The sequence below is a fragment of the Ursus maritimus genome, unplaced genomic scaffold, assembly GCF_017311325.1.
Source record: "Ursus maritimus isolate PB19 unplaced genomic scaffold, ASM1731132v1 scaffold_9, whole genome shotgun sequence".
Lineage (NCBI taxonomy): Eukaryota > Metazoa > Chordata > Mammalia > Carnivora > Ursidae > Ursus > Ursus maritimus.
Window position 1 is genome coordinate 57,647,223 of NW_024427107.1, and position 21,879 is coordinate 57,669,101.

The 21,879-nt window shown below is 34.5% G+C and overlaps 1 protein-coding gene and 1 long non-coding RNA gene across 3 annotated transcripts in view; one reads left to right on the forward strand and one right to left on the reverse strand.

The window, feature by feature from the left end:
• Nucleotides 1–13,949, forward strand: part of LOC103661569 — a 36,345-nt gene extending 22,396 nt beyond the window's left edge. The window contains exon 3 of the long non-coding RNA XR_568177.2: nucleotides 8,285–13,949. This is a non-coding gene — a long non-coding RNA (uncharacterized LOC103661569). The remainder of the gene's footprint in view (nucleotides 1–8,284) is intronic.
• Nucleotides 1–21,879, reverse strand: part of TRPS1 (transcriptional repressor GATA binding 1) — a 247,269-nt gene that overhangs the window by 95,937 nt on the left and 129,453 nt on the right. The gene's annotated exons all lie outside the window — the stretch shown is intronic.

Genomic DNA, 21,879 nt, shown 5'->3' on the forward strand with positions numbered 1-21,879 from the left:
AAAACAAACAGATTTGTATCTTATACATAACTGACCTAAATCAGGATACAATCTTCTAATGAATTCTAAGTATTTCATATTTATAGTGTATAAAATCATGTCTTACAGTTTTAAGATATTTTAAATACTGCTATATATTCTTCCTTAAATGAAGAACTAGTTTTGATTAACAAATAAATGTGAAAGGTCACAGGTACCTAGAGAGGATTATTCTTTCACATGAACTAATACAAGGAAATGTCTGTTCCATAGTAACTGTGGACACAAGAAGGTGAAAAAGCAGAGCAGTTGCTTCATCATTGATAATGCCTTAAACGCCTTTATAAAGTAATACAAGAGAACATGCATACCTGTGTCCATGCTGCCTCTAGTTATCATGTAAAATACTGAATACCAACTTTAGCTGGATGAACACGAAAGCTTCCCTGTCAGTGAGCACTCATGACTTGTTAATAAAATCCATGGCCAAGTAAAAATCGATTTGGATTCTCAGAGCATTATGTTCTTTAACTCAGTTTTCTCCAATTCCTTGAAAGTGTCCCAAAATTTTCCCAATGATATTGTGTAGGACACATAAACTTGGCAATCATCCTTAAAAAAAATTAATCATTAACCCGAATACACTAGAGCACATCAGAGTTACCACATATACCACTGTTCTCTGAATCTATGCTGATACTCACTAGGTACTAACAAAATGGTACATAAAATGAGGGAAAAAGGAAACACACATACAATAGATACCATTTACTATAACTATGTTAGCAATGTTAAGACAAATTTTGAAGAAAATTATGGCATTTGGCATTTTAAAAATGCCTCTTTACAGAATGAATGAATTTTGCTATAGGTATTAAAATTATTTCGACTTCTTTTGTTCAGATGAACAAACGGATCTAAAATATATTTTAGTCTCAAATGTAGTTTTTTATCTGACTTTAAATTTTTCTATTTTATATAGACTTGTAGTCACTACTCCTAAGGAATTTAAGAAATTTAGGAATCTTTTAATCTGATGTCAAACGATGACTGAAAAAAAAAAAACCAAAAATAATTGATAAGTTTTTGGAAATCACATTGAAATCTTTGGAAAGACTCAAAAAAGACAATTTGCCATAAAACTGATTTAGGTTTGGATACAGATGATATGTAAAAAAAAGAAAAACATTATAAAACATAGAGGACTTTAAAAGCGAGCAAAATGTACCATCCCAAAGTATGCCTCCTTAGCATACTGATTCTTTTATGCTGGTTATTTTTAAGAAACAGCAAACACAGAAGAAGTTCTGAAAACTGAGTAGAAGTTACCCTTTGGTAAGAGATCTTCACAATGATAAGAGAAATCTCTTTTTGGAAGGGTGTCTCCCACTCGAGCAGGAAGAGAAGGATGACTAAATCTCTAGAAACTCTCATCAAAGGAAAAGGCAGGACTTAATTTGCATAACCATCTTACCCAGGTTTATTGTGCCTTTCCTGGTACCCTCCCATACCTGGCCTCCCAGCCCCCAACCAACATCTTTTGTCTTTAGATGGAGATGGTATTGAAGATAGTGGCTTGGGCCATTTTGAGTTTTCCTGTGTGTAAAGGAGATACACATGTTCTTAAGCTTCTAGTTGTTTTTCTCCTGTTATTCTGTTATTAAGGGGGTGGGAGGTGTCTCAGCCAAGAACCCATAAAGGTTAAAGGAAAAATGATTTTTTTCTACCTTAAAATTTCTGCCCTGAAATTATTCATAACTGCCTTTCTACTTTTACTCAAGTGTTCAAAATTGGGTATCAACAACTGGAGAAGACATGTTAAAGGACAGGTTTAAGGAGAAAAAAGAGGTGAGTGAAGTGAAGGTTCTACTTCAGGAAATAAATGCTCACATGTTCTATATGTTTTAGTTGTAATAAAATGTATGAGGTATTAACTTTTTCAATAACTGCCTGCTCTACCCCATTTTTTTGATTACCTGTATAATAACCAACTGATCTAAGACCTTCCACTTTACAGCAATCCAAGGGGTCTCAATTGGGGTAATTTTACCACAAATAAACATGTGGCAATGTCCGGAGCCCTTTTGGCTGTCAAAACTAGGGAGGGAGGCTACTACTGGCCTCTAGTGGGTAGAGGCCAAGGATGATGCTGAACATGCTACAATGCACAGATTAGCACTCCACAACAAGGAATTATCTGGCCCCAGAAGTCAATAATGCTGCTATTGAGAGCTCCATAACAACAAAGAACATTACCAATAATATAATTATGTAAAAAATACGGTTTAAAAGTTTAATCATTGATCAATGTGTTGCTAGTATCTCTAACAACAATAATTGTGAGGATGATATATTTGATCATTTTCACACACATTTTATCATTCGATTCTCCAAACTCAGAAGTAGGCAAGGTATGTATATATAATTAGACCCATTCTAGAGCACAAAGCACTGAGGCTCATCAAGGTTAAACAGTATAAACAAGGTCATTTGAGGCTCAAACTAAAATGTAGCTATCTTTTTAAAAAAGATTTATTTATTTATTTTAGAGACAGAGAGACAGTACGTGCAAGAGCAAGCAGGGGGAGAGGGGGAGTGGGAGAGGAAGAGAATCTCAAGCAGACTCCCGATCCCATCCTCATGATCCCTGAGATCATGACCTGAGCGGAAACCAAGAGTCTGACGTTCAACCTACTGAGACACCCAGGCATCCCTAAAACACAGTTTTCTTAATGTCAGTCGATTGCTCTTTTTAGTATATGTCACTACATCACTGAATTGAAACAACTTTATAAATATTTTATAGAATGTCTGAAAAATTAATAGAATCCTACATTAAAAAAGCACAAGTTGCAGAGGAATAATCTATTGCATTCTTATTTTTTCAGGGAAAAGGATTTGGTTAAAAAAATATATATATCTTTTTCTATCACCTTTGATATGTACATTGCTAATGCAAATATAAACTCTGCGACTTTTGTGTTTTTAAATCAAAATACAGGACCATTTATCTGGATCTAGAAAAGTCATCCTGTTTGTCAAAAACAAGGAAAGAAGACTTTCTGCTTTGATATTTCCAACAAATTGTTTTAAAACATGAAATCTGTATCTTCCTGTAAGCCTCAAAGTGGAATTGCCAGAGTTCTTATTATCATTTAGATAGATATCCTAATTATTTTCTTATTCAAATCATGTAAAAGCTTCATTTATAAAAAGATTCCTGAAAGTCTTTGCATAAATACACACCTACCCTAGAAGATATTTTAACAAGAGATCCTTCTTATGCCCACAGGAGGAAAGCTGATCAAGGATATCAGCTTGGGGACCCTTCCCCAAGTAATTTCAATTCAACAGTTGCTATTAAAAGGAAACAGAGTAAAAATGCCAAAGGATGTCATAGGGGTTCTAAAGAGCTAATTAGCAAGACAACTTTAAAACAATAAAAATTGCTTTGGGAAGAAGCTTCCATGATTCAATATACAGAGAAAAAAAGAAGTCAGATAAATGGCATAAATTAGTGTTACGATATAGCAAATACAGGATCTTTCCGCATGAAAGGAAACAACTTTAAAACATGTCTGGTATCATAACTATATTAAAGTTTAAAGCTCCAAGTTCTGATTTCCAGACCACTCTGGAGAGAACAAGAAATTAAAGACCTGACAATCTTTCATCAATTTCAAATCTGTGTCAGTTTGACTTTAGAGTCTGCTCTTGACCATGACATAGTGGCCTCCTAGTTGTTGAACTATTTTGGCACTTTCACTCCTGGTTGATTGGATTTGTTTAAGAACACTATTTGTGTTGACTGTGATTATTATTTGATTATTTAGTATGACTTTAAGATAGCAAAATAAAACCAGAGCCTATAGAATTATTCAGGTAGCTGCTCTGGTCTAGGAAAAGCTTCTAGGCATGTTCCCACTACCGACAGTGCTGACTGACCAGGTATGAGGATGGGAAAGTGTAGGGATAGAGGTCATGGTTCAATATGAAACGTTCCTACAGTATGCAGCACTAGAAGTGCTTTGGTAGAAGAAGAGAATCAAGAGCTGAAATGTATAAAAGCAGAAAATGTGAAAAATACATCCAAATCTTACAATTCATATATGAAGGAAGCCTGATGAAGGTGTTACCAAATTGAAAGATAATCCTCAAAATTTACCTGACATGTCAATAGATTGTAAAGCTAAAGGAACTATCGTATACTGTCATTCATACAAAATAAATTTTGATTATCCCAGCTAAAGCAAAAACTTTTCTCTCTCTAGAAAATGTTACAAAATTCTTGTCAGGTGATGAGGTGTTCAAAGATCACATAGACAAAAATGTGAAAGAGATAACAGAGGTGATTAAGAAGATAACCCAAATACTGGGCTTTTTCCCTTAGATTTTCACAATGTTTTTGGTCTTCTGTCAACTTTTTAAATTCTGTGATGTGCTGTAATTTTTCTCATTCTAACCAAGTATTCATTTTTAGCCTAATTGTGCATCCTAATGGTGTATCCATTATTATGAGTTATTTTTCTTAAAGGAGACCCTCCAAATTTTATAAGCTTTATGGTCCCACAAAACCTAGATCTACCCTTACAGGTGCTAATCTCTAAATGGAGAAAATTATTACGAACAGTGGATATACTTGTCATTAAAGAAATTCAGTATGGTGTAGCTGTGACCATCTGAAAAAAATTAAAAATTAAGAGGCTGAAAGTGGTGGTGATATTTTCCCTGCAGTATGTTCTGCCAATTTCAAAGTAAACAGTCAGATAGAAATTTAAATTTATTTCTACAATAGCAACAGACATAAATCAAGTAACTGTTCATATTCAGGTAGAATGTGTAAAGATATGTCAGTCATAAACACTACAGACCTTTTGTAACTGTCAAGGTCATGTATCTTACTTGCCATTTTGCAGCATTTTTCTAAAGTGCAGGGACCTCTTCAATGTACTCACTTATATGTGCCCACCAAAACTGAATGATGAAAACTCCACTAAAATTTCTTTGATGTATTTTTATAGTCATTATTTTAGAATGATTATTTTTACAGTAATATTTTTCAATTTTCTCTCATTTGCTATTTCGTTGCTGTTGTTAACTTAGAAGTAGTATTTTCATGGGCAGTGAACTTGACAGGAAAAAACCAAAAAACCAAACGTGTCATGAGAAATAAACCAAATTTCAGTCATAAAAGCACGCATTGTGCAAAATGATGTAAAAACAGATCCTTCATATGAATAAAACTTCACAATATTCCTAGGGAGGGTTTACCATCATAAATGCTCTTGAGAGTAATCCTTTGAACTGAAATTTTTAATTAACTTTGAAATCCATAATGTAAATTTGAAATACGTTGCCTTTAGAAATCATGTTCCAATTAAGGAGTTGGAATAAACCAAAATCTACTAAAAAGATTCTTTTTCAAGATAACAATTTAGTGACTGTAAGTTCATTTCAATCATGATCTTAAGAGTTGCGCTTTAAAAGTATGTGTATTTTATTCTTTCCAATGTATTTAACTACACAATAGATGTGAAGCCAACAAAAAATACTAAATTATTTGGCCATGAAATCCAATATACATCTTCAAATTAAAAAGGTTTTGCCTCACATTGTGCAGACAACATTTATGATACTGTAGAGAGACTTAAAAACTAAACAAATTAAATAAAAGGTGCTATTTGAATTCTGTATTTATTGAAAACAGATTAAGAAGTGAGGTTCTATGATGGTTTAAAGGAAAAAAGGGTCAATTATAATGGATATAATTTTTTTTAATCTAAAATATTAATTATTAAACACAACAATCTAGAATGTGCTTTCCAAGAAATACCTCTTATAAAACTTCTAACCATATTTTGGCAGCAATTCATGGCATTTCTAGTTCCCATTTGATTCTATCTACAGTATTCAACTCAGCAAAGAAGGAAACACACATCTAGATTCTAGACATCGATCCATATACATACCTCTTCACTGTCAATGTAATCATGACTGTTTTGCTAATTCATCAACAGAAGATATGGAAACACTTTATAAAAAGCAGCATTAATATATGTCCTGATTGTGATTGGCAGTGTTAATTATAGGGGGTTTTTATCCTGTCAGCAGTTTCAAGACGATTATCCTTAAGTTTAAATTCCAGGAATGCTCTGTATATACGCACACACATACATCTTATGCCCTAAGAGACCAGAAGAAAAAGACAAAGGAGCAGGGAAAATATAGGAAGAAAAACACAGGACTGGGCATTATCCCAGCTCATCTCAGATTATCTGTCTTCCAGCTCTTCTTCCCATAACTAGGTCTAGATTGATTCTTGGTTGAGCCATTTAACATGGTGGATGGATGAACTAGATGATAAGTATAGTCTATTCAGTAGCTGAACTTACTATGAAGGCTTTCAAAAAAATGAAAATCTAATTTTAACGTGCACATTTTTAAGCTGACATCTAAAATTTTTTCTCCATTAGTACTGTTATAAAAAGATAACTCAAAATTTGGAAATAAGGCAAAATAAAAAGTAGGTAGCATGTTCTTTCAGTTACACACTGGAGGATTCTTTAAAGGCTCGAATGAGGATTACTTAATTATCTAGGAGAATAAACCTGTGTTTGACTTTGCTATTTATGATTAATTACAGGCACAGCTTCTGTGAAGTTACATGTTAATTTTATGTCCAAAGGAAATGATAACCCCAAAGGTTAAGATTCCATTGTCCTACTGTACAATATTAATTGGTTTTGTTTCTAAGTCAGAATGTCATTCCTGGGGGACTACATAACTCACGTTCCTCAGATTTTCTTTAAAGCAGCTTTGCCATCTTACTGATTATTTTATGAGCAAAAAAAAAAAAAAATACACACACACACACATATATCTTTAACATGAGTTTATTATGGATTTGTACAAGTATGCTGTTTTAAACTTAAAAAAAAATTTTTTTTTTTTACAAACTTTGGAGGTTCCGCCAAAATACCCATGCAGACTCACCTTTCAGAAATATGAGTGAAGGCACTCTTTTTAATTTTTTTTTTTTTTTTTTTTTGGTCCTTGGAGTGAATCTCAAACAACAATAAAACTTAGCAATGAAACTTTACCTTCAGTGGTTCTCAGTTTCTCTTTCTTAACCTAACTCTGTGATTTTGTTATCCTTTCTGGTTCTTGGCCACATTATTTGTTTTTGGTTCTGGTGTCCACAGAGCAAAAAGTTATTTCCCACTAGTGACACCAATGACAGGGAATCCTACAATGGACCACTTGATGATCTTTACTAGGGTTCTATTCTCTTTTGGGTGGGAGAAAACAGAAATTGTTTTGTTAGTCTTTTATATTGTTTGTGCAAGAACATATTACATACCCATGGAAAAGAGAACAACAAAAATTTTAGCTTCCAACCAATGAGTTTCAGGTTTCTTTCCTCTTGACCCATGGCTGAGATTGAAGAATTGAAGCTAAAAGTGCTCCATGCTTCTGCATTCTCTAATTGACAAGGGACTTTTAAAGTTGAAATGCTTTCCTATATCCAGTGTGTATTAATAAATCATATGATAATGCCTAAGTTAAATGAGTTGTATTATGATTGTTTTTGAGATTTATAATCACATTCATTCTAAAAGTTCCACATTCCAAGAAAATAAACTGAATTTCTGAAATTTCCATGAGCTAGTATCTTAAGAAAACAAAATTATAATACTTAGGGAATTTGCTAGCTTAGAGCATCTTTATATAAGAATATAAATCCAGGTTAATATAACTGAGGTATGTCTTTGGATTACTATAAGTTTTGTGATCTTTTTGTTTGAAAAAACTACTTCTCTTTCTCTGATTTTCCTGATGGTCAGGTATAATCCAAGCTCATGCTTTGTTTCTTGTAACATTTAGTTTTTTTGTCCTCGTTGAAAGACTAGTTAATATGAACTTCCTAAACTTCCTACAAAGGTTTACTGCTACAATTTCTCCAACATTATGTCCAGGATTGTGAAAAATGTAAAATTATGTGTCTTATCAAAATGTTTTTATATCAGTAATAATTACATTCTGTAGTTCTCAGATGGACCTAAATGTAATTGCATTGGTGAGTAATCTTTTAGATAGCTGAATTTCTTTCTTTTTTTTTTTTAAAGATTTTATTTATTTATTTGAGAGACAGCCAGAGAGAGAGGGAACACAAGCAGGGGGAATGGGAGAGGAAGAAGCAGTCTCCCAGCGGAGGAGCCTGATGTGGGGCTCGATCCCAGAACGCCGGGATCACACCCTGAGCCAAAGGCAGACGCTTAACGACTGAGCCACCCAGGCACCCTAGATAGCTGAATTTCTAAGTAAGACATGGTATTATTAAACTGTTCACCTGTCTATCACAATTACAGTGTTGCTGTATCTTTCTCTGGACCATTATAATCTAAATATTCATTTTTCCCACTTCATAAAAGGGTAAAATCAACGCGTGCAGCCGTAGGGGCCTGGGACGGCTTGTATGAGATCTGCAAATCTGCGAAAGTGACTATGAATGACAAGCACATCTCAAATATCTACCTCTTAGCTCTCTCTGTGAAATAGAAATGACTTCATTTGGCTAAACATTATAGTTAATATGGGTGATGGAAACTTTCTATAAGCAAGAGTGGCAGAAAAGTGCAACTATGTAGTAAGTTAGAGAATATGGTCTTTGTTTATATCAAGGGAAATAAAAAAAAGAAAGAGGTTTTCAAAGTGAAGGGTCTGGTTGCTCCATAATCTGAAAAAGAGTAGTGAAGGATATAACTTGAGTAGTTCAATAAACTGTACAAGAGTAGAGGGAAGAAAATGTCGTTTGAGTTGGTTTACTAATATGGGCAAATAACGAACCTGAAAAAGTAATAAAATATGTTAAATTTTGGCAAGCTGATAGACTCACACAAAAAATAACATAAAACAAAAGGAAACCTGTGAATCCTTTGCTACCATATATCATATTAATGCAAAATTAGATATATTTTTAATCTCTGCTAGAATGATACAGAGCATAAATCCAGATAGCAGGGATTCTGCTCACCAGAATAAATTTCTCTGTGTTGAGCTTTCTTTGGCATGCCCTTGATTCTCAAAGATGTATGGTTCCTTAAAATTCTTAAACTTCTAAGTTTATTCAGAAATTGTATTGTCATTTTGATCAACAAGTAGCCACACTACTGTTTTTCAGGCACCTTGATCCTATTTTATTTACCCAAATTCTCTCTGATACCCTTTTGACTTTACTTTTCTAAGATCAGATCCTTAAGTTTAGGGGGGAAAAAAGATCGTGCTCAGAGAATTCCAACATAGCCCCAAATATGCAAGTTTTACTCTTAAATAAATTTAAAAAAAAAATGTAAAGGACAGGGAAAGGCAGGAAGTTTAACAGTTTCAGATGTTTTGATAAGTTGAAGGAGGCAGGTGATGGTTATGCCTCTTCCTAAAGCGACTATATAAGCATACATAGTATCTAGAAATTGATTCCCTTAACACTGTCCGTGCATACCACCTGGAATGTTGTCCCAAACTCTATGCAAACTCTAGTTTGAAAGGCCCCTGATCTATCTATAAAATTCCATTCTGAATATCCAAGATATTTCTCTAGAGATCAAGGCTTTAATACATGACAAAGCCAACCTAAAGAGAGGCTACCTAAAAGAGAATTATAATAATGTTATCTGCTGGCATAAAGGTAAGTCTCCAGTCAAGGTTTGGCCTAGTACATGAGGAAGCTTTATTTCCAGCTCACTAATGAACTAGCAGAAACCTTACTCAAATTAGTTGGAACTGTAATGAATTGCTGGCACTGGAAGGTTAAAAAGGTTATTGCCAAATTCGAGATCCATAAAATGACCTTCAATTCTCTTTCTAAAATTGTTTCAAGAATGGTCTATCCTCCATGGGGGAAAAAAAAGAACAATGCATTTATTAGGACTCTTTATATAATCATATTTTCATAAAGACTCTACATTCAGAAAATTCCTTTTATTCAAACTTCTTAAAAAAACTATCCATAATTGGATTTATTGAGTTGTTATTATGATTAGATTTTTTAACTAATCAGATAAATGCATAAGATTTTATTTTATCTGCCCATATAGTTGTTAAATATGTATGTTAAGAGAAGATTGGGTTTTAAGTAGGTCATTTTATTGTCCATTCTTTAGCAGTTAACTGGCATCTGCAGACAGACTACTGAATTGTTTCAGACAACAAAGTTCACATAATCCTAACATCTGTTTTGGTTGCATTTTCTTCATATTTGTAAGAACAAAATTAGAAAAGGCACATGCCATTTGTGTTAGTATCAACTCTTCCTCTCAAATACAAATCTGTATTAAATAAACAATGAATAGAAAGTTCTAAAATAATATAAATGACACTAAAATATTGCTCACATTTTAAAAAAATGGTGTACAAATGCGATAAATTAATTCAGTGCCCAATAACCACCCTAATATCGGTCAACAAAATCTGACTCCCTCGACCAGTGGTCAAAGTTGAATCATGTCTTTAATTAACCTTATCATAGTGGTTATAAGTCCATTCTAAAATTTAGAATTTCTCTAACCTTTATAAAGTCATTACTAATGAAGGAGTCATGAGTTCAAACAATCCCGTCCTTTAAAGGTTGTTTTTGCCAATAAATAGAAGCTCGTCTATTAAAGATAAAAATGTACTCAAACTTTTTGGAAAACATCTGATGCATTTTATCCGAACATTAAATCTTTCCATTTTACCAGAAATAGAGTATTAAGGACAATCTTCTGGTTCAGTTTTGTTATATTCTGGATTCAGTGAAATCAGATTAGTTCTCCCTATGTACACATGGGGCTGTATGTAGTCAAACTTTCCCATAAAGCATGGAAAGCCTATGAGAGAAAACATTATTAACTCAATGCCCTACAAATTGAATTCAGGTACAATTATAATTGACTTCTAAGCTCAGATATAGAAGGATCTATCTACACTATGAAGAAGCCAAGAAAGCAGAATCTATACTATTCCAACGGGCTCACACAGTACTCCCCATATCCAGTGTGACATTTATGCTCATAAGGGCAGCCCATTAAAGCCACCACAGAAGATATTTCCTCCTTAAAAAATGGTGGTGGTAGGATGGGTAACAGAAAAAAGCAACAGAAAGATATTTTATGGGTTTATAGGTATAATAGTAATAACCACTCAGTCTTATTATGTGATAGATTCCTGAAACCTATAGATTTCACTTTTGTTAACACCTTAGAAGGGTGGGAGAGTGGGTGAATCAAAGCTTCTGAATACAGAAAAATGATGTAACAGCAACAATTACCCTTTTTATGTTGTTTTCATCGTTACTTTCAAAACTCTGATGCCAAACACATGGGTTGTGGATTTCGACCTATTATGTTATATATCAAGCTCACCTTGCTCAAGATTAAAATGATTTAATAAACATGGCAATGGTTTTTCAAATCAATGATAATTTGTTATTTCTATAAATTCACAGGAGAGACTGGGAGAGTCGACCATTATACACTGTAATTTACTCCACTTCAGCTTCTGAGATGAAAACCAATGGTAACATCTGTGAAAGTCATTCATTTATTCAACGAATATGAGACAACGACTAGTTGCCACATTGTACAGTTCGTTCTTTAGCCCATCATAGTGAATTACAATATAGTAGTCGATTTTTTCCCTTTGTTATTCATAGTTCAACTTTATGAATAGACATTACTTTCTTTGTTTTTATGTTTGGAGAATAAAATTCAGTAGAGTTAAGCTGTCTCTGAAGTTGACTTCAAAGCTATGTCTTTATACCACACTGGGTTAGAGAGTATGGGGAGGGGAAAATATCTGTTCCTTCACAACAAGAATTGAACTCTTGCAATCATCCATCCATTACTCTAAGCTCAGGGGCCTTAACACAGCCACAGTCCCTCCCCTCATGGAACTTACATTCCCCTTTGAATACCATGGTCTTATTAAGTTATTAGTAGGAGAGGAGAGGTTTCATGCTGGTAGGTGAGTAATAAGCCAAGTGAGAAAGGAGAAAATGAAGATGCAACAGAGGGAGATAATGGATGTAGCAAGATCTCACAGGAGGCGGGAAAAGCAAGAGCAAATGGTATTATGGGAAAGAAGAATTTTGAATTTTTGAACTACATTATGATACAAATATCATAGGTAAAACACATCAATAAGCAGCATAAGTGCTTTGCTTCCCAATGATTAAAAGATTGTGAAATGTGGATTAGTATGAGACTAAATGAGATTAGATCTTATAAATTTACCATCTTGTTTTAAGGTGAGATCAAAGTACTTGATTAATTCAATAGCACTGACACATAATACAGAAATAATAAAAACAAACTTTCTACAGTTGTGCTCTCCAGTACGGTTGCCACATGTGGCTATTTAAATTTCATATAATTAAAATGAAATATAGCTAAAAATTTCATTCTTCAATAGCACTAGCCACCTTACAAGTGTAAGACAGCCACATGTGACTACCCACATTTGGGTAGCACAGATTTTTAGAAAATTTGCAACATCACAGTAAGTTGTATTGGAAAGTATAGACAGGGCCCAAAGATACTGACATTTAGAGGAGTATTTTATAGCAGTGAAAATCTAAATAAAACTTCATTTGTTTGGTATGATTAACAGATGTAACTTAAAAAACAATGACAACTGCCTCTTCACCTAAAATTGTTATGATGCCACTGGTGAAGTGTATACTGAGAAATAATGTAGGGCAGAAAACCACTTGAAAAGATTTTACAACTGGCACTCAGCTCAGAAAACAGTATCAGATTAAATCAGGTTAAAATGGAAATATGTAAAATACTCAAGAAATTTCTGGGTCATTTAGTTGATACTGGTAATGTTATCATAGACCGTGTTTGGGTCTTTTTTTTTTTTTTTTTTTTTTAATAGCCTGAAGATGTTTGAAATAGCAGGTAACAGAAAAAAGCGCCAGGGTTTTTATCTTTAAATATTCTCAATTTGTTTTCTTTTTGTTCCGTTTTCCAATGATATACAACTTCTATAATTTAGACAAAGACCAAAAAAAGTTACAAAGGGGGTTAATAGAGTTAATACTGAGAGAGTGAGAGGAGAGAAAAGATGCCTAAGTACCAGAAATTAAAAAATAATGAAATCACAATTAAAAATCACAAATTCATGTTTCGCTTAGGAGAAGGCAATAAACTATGTGCTAAAGACAAAACATTAGTTCTAGTACATTAGAAAAGGAATCCCCAGATTGCCCTGCCTTAAATTATGTGGCAAAGAACCAGACTATTTGTTTCTACTAGCAATAAATTAGCTAGTCACATAAGGATTAATTGCAAAACTGACCCTTGAAACACTGCCCAGTAGCCCAATTTTGAACAATAACTCAAATTTGGTCTTCTACCAAGGAATTTTTAGTAAAAAGAATCTGAATGGTCTAATTCATAGGAGAGAGATACTGGTGTGAGGCTTCCTTTTACAAACTGTTTCCAGCTACCTACCAACGCTCTGAAGTGTATCTATAATGTGCTTCTCCCAGAGGTCCAGCACCTTTTGGGAATATAAGCAGACTGTGCATTTTGAATCCAAGTATTCCAGGGGATATCAGGTTTCATAATACATTTGAATTTTCATTATTCATGGGTTCAAGAGTTTGATGAGACGGTGTGGATTATATAAATGATATAAACAGAAATTTCAACTCTCGGCCATTTTTTTTTCATTCTGACTTCAGCCTTCTTATGAATTTTTAGCAGTCACTTAAATCTTTATTCCCTAATCTCCAATATCCTAAGGAAATGTGTGCTCTCCACAAGAATGACATCATTTAGGTAAGTATATCTCCATCTCTTTTTTCTTTTAACATGCAAAATTATATCCAGCATACTAGGTCAAATAACTTAAGTCCAAATATGTGAGAGGCTTTGGTCACTGTTGAAATGAGAAAAATGAATGTTTAAGGGGTACACTTTTTCTAACCAGTAACGCATTCAATTTTTCTACATCTTTTCATGCTGAGTTCCTACATAAAAAAATAAGAAAGAAAGAAAATTCAGTGACAGGCTTGGAACAAAGAGAATAAAAGAACAGTTATAATTCTACTCCTTCGCTTCGTTTTTAATGCGCTAATGGGCAATTTATAATAAAGCTGAAACTATGTGAGGTAAAGGTCCCTTTCACTAGCCAATTACACCTTCACTTGAAAATGGTCTGAGGAGAAAAGTCAACTTTTAAAAAAATGCCATTAATAGATGAGGAGATATTTACCTCCCAAATGCTCAAGAGAATTGAGCATTAATAAAAAGAAGCCATTCTAGTATTTTATTTCAGCTGACATTACCTCCTTTGAGCTAACAAGAGTTAGATAAACTGTTCCCTCTACATAAAAATCAAATGGTCACTGTTACCCATTATCAAAATGTCAGAATCTGACCAAAACACCCAAAGTTAGAGCTTCCCATTCTTTTACCAGGAAATAAAGACAATTTTGTTTCAAGCCGTCTTAGATTTCAATGGATAGGTAAAACTGGAAAATATCAAAGCATAATTAATTACTTGTTGGTATACGCCAAATAGTTCTAAATTTGCCTGTTCTCCTTACTTGTCTTTTTTCTCCTTTTAGCACTCAGAAGCAAGTGTTGCACAAAAACAGTAAATAAATAACCAAATAGGTAACATAAAAGACAGATATGCCCTTTTCTGAGAAAAGTAAAGCTCAAAGCTAACTATTTACTAAACTTTAAAACCAGCTGCAAAGCTGAACAATTCAAGTCACAGTATTTGTTATATTAATCTTTTTTACATAACTATAAGCCTAGTGCATACCTCTTTATAATAGGAAATAGATCATAACAAACAACTGATATGTATCGAGCACTTAGCCTCACCAGACACTGTATTAAAAGTTAGTTTTATACGTACTCTCTCAATCTTCACAACACTCTGAGACAGGGTACATAACCAGGAAGTAAGAGTGTCAGGATTACAACCAAGAAAGTCCTACAATATACGAAAGCAAAACTGACTTTCATTTTTAAACGACAATAAAGATTAAAGCACTCTTGGGGGATGGGTGGGGGGATGGGGTAATTAGGTGATGGGCATTAAGGAGGGTACGTGATGTGATGAGCCCTGGGTATTATATACAACTGATGAATCACTGAACTCTACACCTGAAACTAATGATGTACTATAGGTTGGCTAATTGAATTTAAATAAAAACAAAGATTAAAACACTCTTGACCTCACTTCAATATTCCTACGATACAATGATCAGATAATTTCAACCTCATTGACTATTAGTCCAACTAATATCCTTAGAATGGTGCTAAAATCCTAAGGGATAAATGATAAATAAAAAACAAAATTCAAAACTAACCCAGTGGATAAACAGTGGTACAGATAACAGTCAGGTCTTTAACCATTAACCACTTTAATCTTTATAAAAGTCATCTAGAGCTTTCCATATAATGCTATTCAATTGTGGAGATCGTATAACACGCAGTATATAAAGGTGATATACTGAGTTGTTTATTTATGGTTCTTGGAGAAGCTATTTCAAAATAGGACTTGAATGAAATCAGAATAGAATCACATAACATAGAACAGTTAAATATTAGGAACACAAATCAATATATAGAACGGTGACAGTCAAAAATCTCACACAAATAAGTAGAATTAAGAACAGTATCACTGGTTAAGTTAAACCACTGAGCAATCTATGCTATTCAGTAGGAAGGAGATGATTAAGAACCAAGTTGGGGCAGTGACACGGGGAATTAAAAAAAAAAAAAAAGCAATGGATAGGAAAGCCTGGCATAAAGAAGATATGTCACCTGACTGACTATAAGGCAAGAATGAGCAGGAAATACACAACAACTGAAGTTTCTAGCAGGGTAAGTGCAGAAATGGCGCACATGAAAGTCAGTCTAGCTAGCCACAGATGTCAGGTAAGCAATATGTGAAACTGAAGAGTATACTTTCGAACACCTGCGCAAAGTTTTACTGTGGCTTTAAATGAGCTGATCTGAGTAGAATTTTAAAATCACCATTACAATATGTAGACCAAAAGTCATACATACACATTTGCATTATTAAAATTGTTCCCATTATTTTTTATACTAAGTAAAAGGCATGATCTACAAATTGGTGAAGAGGAAAGAGATGTCCTAAGCAGTTATCTTATATAAAAGAAAATAAGTGTCTTTACTGGACAGGTGATTTCCACATCTGCATGCAGAGAACATCTACAACTACCTCCCCTGAATGAGAATAGAAAGCTTATTTTGCAGAAAGATTTCATGCCCACTCTACATTCTATTCATGTGAGTGAGAGTAGAATCACCTACAAGGTGTTTTCACAATATGAAATCTGAAGTCCATTACAGAGTCTTTGATGTATTAATTTTTGTGCAAACAGTATCCATAATGTTGACCAAGACAGTAGAAACTAAAAGGTCAATGCCAAGTAGTTACCTGAGAACACTAGTTACAGCATCTGGTAAACCAGCCTGAAGAAAGCACAGTCCCCCAATACATGCAGCTTATAAGGTGAGACATCTAATAGCAACTGTCAAGGAAATATAAAACTGTTTTGTGCACAGGAGATCTTTGAAAAATTACATCAGCATAGACACTTAAATGGACATTCAAATCTATGAGGGCGAAGGGTAAAGAGAAATAAGGAAAAGCTGAGGTTACTTATCTGGCTCCTGTATTTTCCCCATAATCTGGAGAACATAATGATAAAAAAAATTCTTCCTGCTACTAGTTCTTGAAGTCGTCTCTTTTCAGTAAATTTCATTATCTGACCATTTCTTGTCATTCATTATTCCTTGAAAACCTGACATTTAATATCATGATAATATTCCATCACAAAGAATGCAGCAATGTTGGGGCACCTGGGTGACTCAGTTGGTTAAGTGTCTGTCTTTGGCTCAGGTCGTGATCTCGGGGTCCCAGGATCAAGCCCCACGTCAGGCTCCTGGCTCAGCAGAGAGTCTGCTTCTCCCTCTCCTTCTGCTCCTCCCACCTCCCTTCCATGCATTCTCTCTCTCAAATAAATAAAATCTTAAAAAAAAAAAAAAAAAGAATGCAGCAACGTTTATTTCACCTGACTTTGTTTTTAGATATTTTCTAGAGATCATGACATATATCACCAAGTGTTAACTTTATGTCTAGCACTATGCTGGATCTTCCAGAGAATATAAGAGGATAAAGACAAAATCCAGTCACGGGAGAACACATAGTCTGCTTGAGAAAAATTAGGCATGAAAATCGCAGGCAGTTGGTATAGAAAGAGCATTTAATTAGTATGAGGAAACAAGCTAGTTGTGTGGTCCTCAGTAAGTGAGGAAGAGAATTGGAGTGATCCATGCTTATCAAACTTGGACATGTATGCACATCAATGTGAAAACATGAGTGGTATCAAGATAAAGATAGTAACTACATTAAAACATAACTCATTTATTAAGCATGCCAATTGCCCTAAAGAATACACAACTAATTTTCATATTAAAACAAATGGGTGCCTAAAGAACTTGCGGTTTATTAATTTTATAAGTTAACAAAAGATAGTGACTAGAGTGAATGATATAGGTGCCCAAGAAATTCAGAGAAGGAAAAGATCACGTAGATTGAAATATTTAAACAAGATCTCTTTCTTTCTTTCTTTCTTTCTTTCTTTTTTTCTTTTTTTTTTTTTTTTTTTTTTTTTAAGTAAGCTCTATGCCCACCAACATGGGGCTTGAACTCAAACCCTGAGATCAAGAGTCACATGCTTGGGCACCTTGGTGGCTTAGTCAGTTAAGCGTCTGCCTTTGGCTCAGGTCATGACCCCGGAGTCCTTGGATAGAGTCCCACATTGGGCTCCCTACTCAGCAGACAGTCCACTTCTCCTTGTGCCCTTTACCCTGCTTGTGCTCTCTCTCACTCTCTCTCTCTCAAATAAATAAATAAAATCTTAAAAAAAAAAAAAAAGAGTCACATGCTTTACTGACTGAACCAGTCAGATACCCCTAAAGATGTCTTGAAAACTTTAGACTGCCCACTTCCTGACTGGTGACTGCCATTATTAAACATCTAAAGTATTCTTGTACCACCAGTGTTCAAGTAGGGCCACCCAACTGACCAGTCAGTTCATGTAACTTGTCGATCATGTAGGCCTTATTGAATCCATTAGCTATGGTACTAAGCTTTCGGGAAACTTTCAGCTCCAGATATCTCTCAGAAAGAAAGAGACTGAGAACTGAAGAAAAAACAAAATAAAAACAAACAAAATGTTCAGAGAAAAATGTCAACACGGTAGGGGATAATTTTATACATTTTTATGCAGAGGTAGAAAGGAAGACTGCCAAGGAAAAACTGACGAAAATGTCAGGAGGGGACAGATCATGGGATAACAGCAGGTCGGCTGAGAAGGAAGGTGGAGAGCTCCTCTTCCTATCAGGGGTGAGATGAAGCTAAAGAACCACTGTTAGTAAAATAAAAGACATTACTTACAAAGAATAAGAGAGGACAGGATAACTGAGAAGGGTGGAGAAAAGTGAAGACCCTAGTCTGTGAGTATAGGCAGTCAAATCAAGAACAGTTAGAAGACTGCTGAATGTAAATCAAGGCCCAGCAGGAGATGAAGAGATATAAAGCTCTCCACTATTGTGGAGACTGAAGTTCCAGAAAGACTGAGGAAGCCCAATAGGTGAAAGAAAAATCAGGAGGCTGTGGTGGAAGATGTGGGTTTCTGAAATCTTGGTCATTGTAAGGAATGATGAAATCTGAGGTATGGCACGCCTGTGAAAAGCCGAAGAAAAGGTCATTGAACTGAAGAGGTTGAGAAATTCTGAGGGAATAATAGTGGAAGAGTCATCAGTATACAAAAGAATTCAGAGATTAGATAATCAGACCCTGGATAATACACATTTGTACCATGATCTTCTTTTGAAAATAGCTACAATGCATCCAACATTTCTAAAACAGGTCTATATGGTCTAGGGAGGAGATGCAATTGCACTTTCAGTCTCTGGATGATCCAAAATTTTCCAATGGAGCAACACTGGTGAATGCTGGGATAGCAGAGAAAAATCTAGCTTGATACAATTTTTAGCAGCTTGTTAATGGCTCGAATGGAAGATTTATAGTCTTTATAGTCTTAAACTGTGAGGTTATCTGCTAGGTTCTCCCCCATACTTTGTAAGTGTACCTTCCACATACCTCCCCACCCACTTGTGAATAGAGATCAGTGGAAAATGAGTCCCAATACCCGGAAGGTTGCCAATTATTAAAACCTACCTGTAATGTTGCATATGAAGTACCTACGTGAACATTCTAACTCGGAACAGGACCAAATTTTAAAGGCCCAACTTTTCTATCTCACTTGTCTTTTTTTTTTTTTCCTTGAAAGCTTGTTTCTAAAAGACACTGAATGAGTTAAAATTAAATATTTTAACTGTTCAAATTGTAAAGAGGGTATGATGCTTACACAATTAGGTTAAAATACCTGAGAGTTTCTTGCGAATTATGCACCCTCTTTTTTCCTTAAATATCAAAAAAAGTTACATTCTTTTGTCATTTTAAATGTAGTTTCCACTTTAAATTCCATCTGAAAATGGTATTTTTTTTAAGATTGATTTATTTATTATTTGAGAGACGCATGAGAGAGTAAGGGGGGGGGCAGAAGGAGCAGGAGAGGGGGAAGAGAGAATCTCAAGCAGATTCCCCACTGAGCATGGAGCCCAACCTGGGCTCAATCTCAGGACCCTGAGATCATGATCTAAGCTGAAATAAAGAGTCAGTCGGTTGCTGAACTATCTGAGCCACCCAGGCGCCCTTGAACATGGTACTGTATCTTAGTCTGCTCATGCTGCCATGAAGCATTACATAGACTGAATGGCTTAAACAACAGAACTTATTTTCTCACAGTTCTGGAGGCTGGAAGTCCAAGATCAAAGAACCAGTGGAGCTCAGTTTCTGGTGAGGTCTCTCTTCCAGGCTTGCAGTCAGCTGCCTTTTGCTATGTACACACACACACCTGTCCTTTACATGCACTTGCACAGAGAGCAAGTTCTCTTGTGTCTCTTCTTCTAAGGGCACTAATCTCATTAGACTAGGGCCCCGCCCTCCTGACTATATCTAACCCTAATTACCTCCCCAAAGTCCCATCTCCAAGTACCACCAGATTGGGGGTTAGAGCTCCAACATACGAATTTCAGAGTAACACAAGCATATCGTTCAGTTGATAATATATGGCAAAAGATTTCAGATGATGAAAACATTTTCCACACGTTTTGTATCATGTAAAGGGGGAAAAAAAACAATGCCCCCAAACTCAATCCTTTTGTCTTTTTTCCCTTTTTGAAGATCAAACTATGTTAAGAAAATAAATCAACAACAGTGGGTTCAGAAAACGTTAAAGACATAGTGCTAACTGTCTTGGACTGAGTCTGAAGAAGGAGAGAAGTGTGGAGAAATAAACTGCATTATATATTCCTTTCTTTTTCAATTATCAGTTCTCATAATTACTTAGGTAAAACAGAAATACTCCTTTTACAAGTCCCCCCTACTGCCTCCCATAAAATGAATGTTTTAGGTTTTAGAAGGTGGAAAAAAAGTATAAAGATCTGAATTAAGAAGTTATTTACACATCAGAGTCAAGACTTGATTCACCTACTTTGGATATCAGATAAAGTTAGTGCTTCAGCTCACTTTAAATCTTGTTATTAAAAATTTCAGAGTATTACAATATGGGTAATATTTCAAACACAAAAGTCTAACATCTCATTTTACAAGCGATGATTACATTGCCCACTATTACATAAATAATGAAGTCAAGAGTGCTACCATTTCACATAACAGAATTTCTTAAAATTGAATTCTAGAAGAATAAAATTAGATGATTTGTATTCAAAATATACTATTGAGCCAACCAAAGTAAAGCACTAAGGTATCTATTACTGAAATCACTCAACTGCATATAGGGACATGACATAGAAAAAGGCACGTTTATATGATACAATTCATTTAATCCTGAACTCTTAAGACATATTTTAAAAATTATCCCAGGTTATCACAAAAATAGCATATCATGGTATTGTAAAGTATCATTTACATAATTTCAAATGTCTCCTCATTTTTGCCAATATGTGTTTCTGTGCGTTCATATTTTACTTCCTGATTTTCATTAATATAAAAGCCAGCATGCATTTGATTGGCTAATTTGCCAATCTGGTCACAAACATAATCCAAATGGATATTTCACAGAATTAAACCCAGCATTCTATGGTAATGTTTAGGAGTTAAATGAGTCCTTCCTAAATAAAGTTGGAATTTCTTTCCCTCACGTTAATGAGAATACATGTATTTTTAATGATTTCATCATTTAAAAAAAATGTTAACACAAATCTGAAGGTAGGAATTTTACATTGAGAGGGACTTTCCTTTATGTTCTATTAAAACTAAAAAATTGCCTTTGGAGAAAAGTCAATTTGTTTTGACACGTTAGCAAAAATGTCCACATCACATCGTCTATCATGAATAAAATGCTGTTACAGAGCAACAGAGGGAGCCCAAAGCATGTTTGACTCTCTTTCTGTCTCCTCCCTCTCATTAGATAAATGAAGGTTGTTTTAAATATTCCATTAGATGATTCCTTAAAAGAAAAAAAAATCCTTAAAGTAAAGAGAAAAAGCCAAATTTTAAATCAACATGGAAGCTAACTTCTGATATCTATCCCTTTTCTCTCCTAAGTCATTCACATGTAGTTTTTCTTTTTATAAAGACTTACCCATGAAATGTCTTTGGAGAATGTTCATAGCTATGATTCATTTTGTTTACTATATTGTGTCATATAAAATGTGTTCTTAGAATTAGAGATGTCAATGTTTGAGAATAGGAATCGAATCTTGTTAAACACAG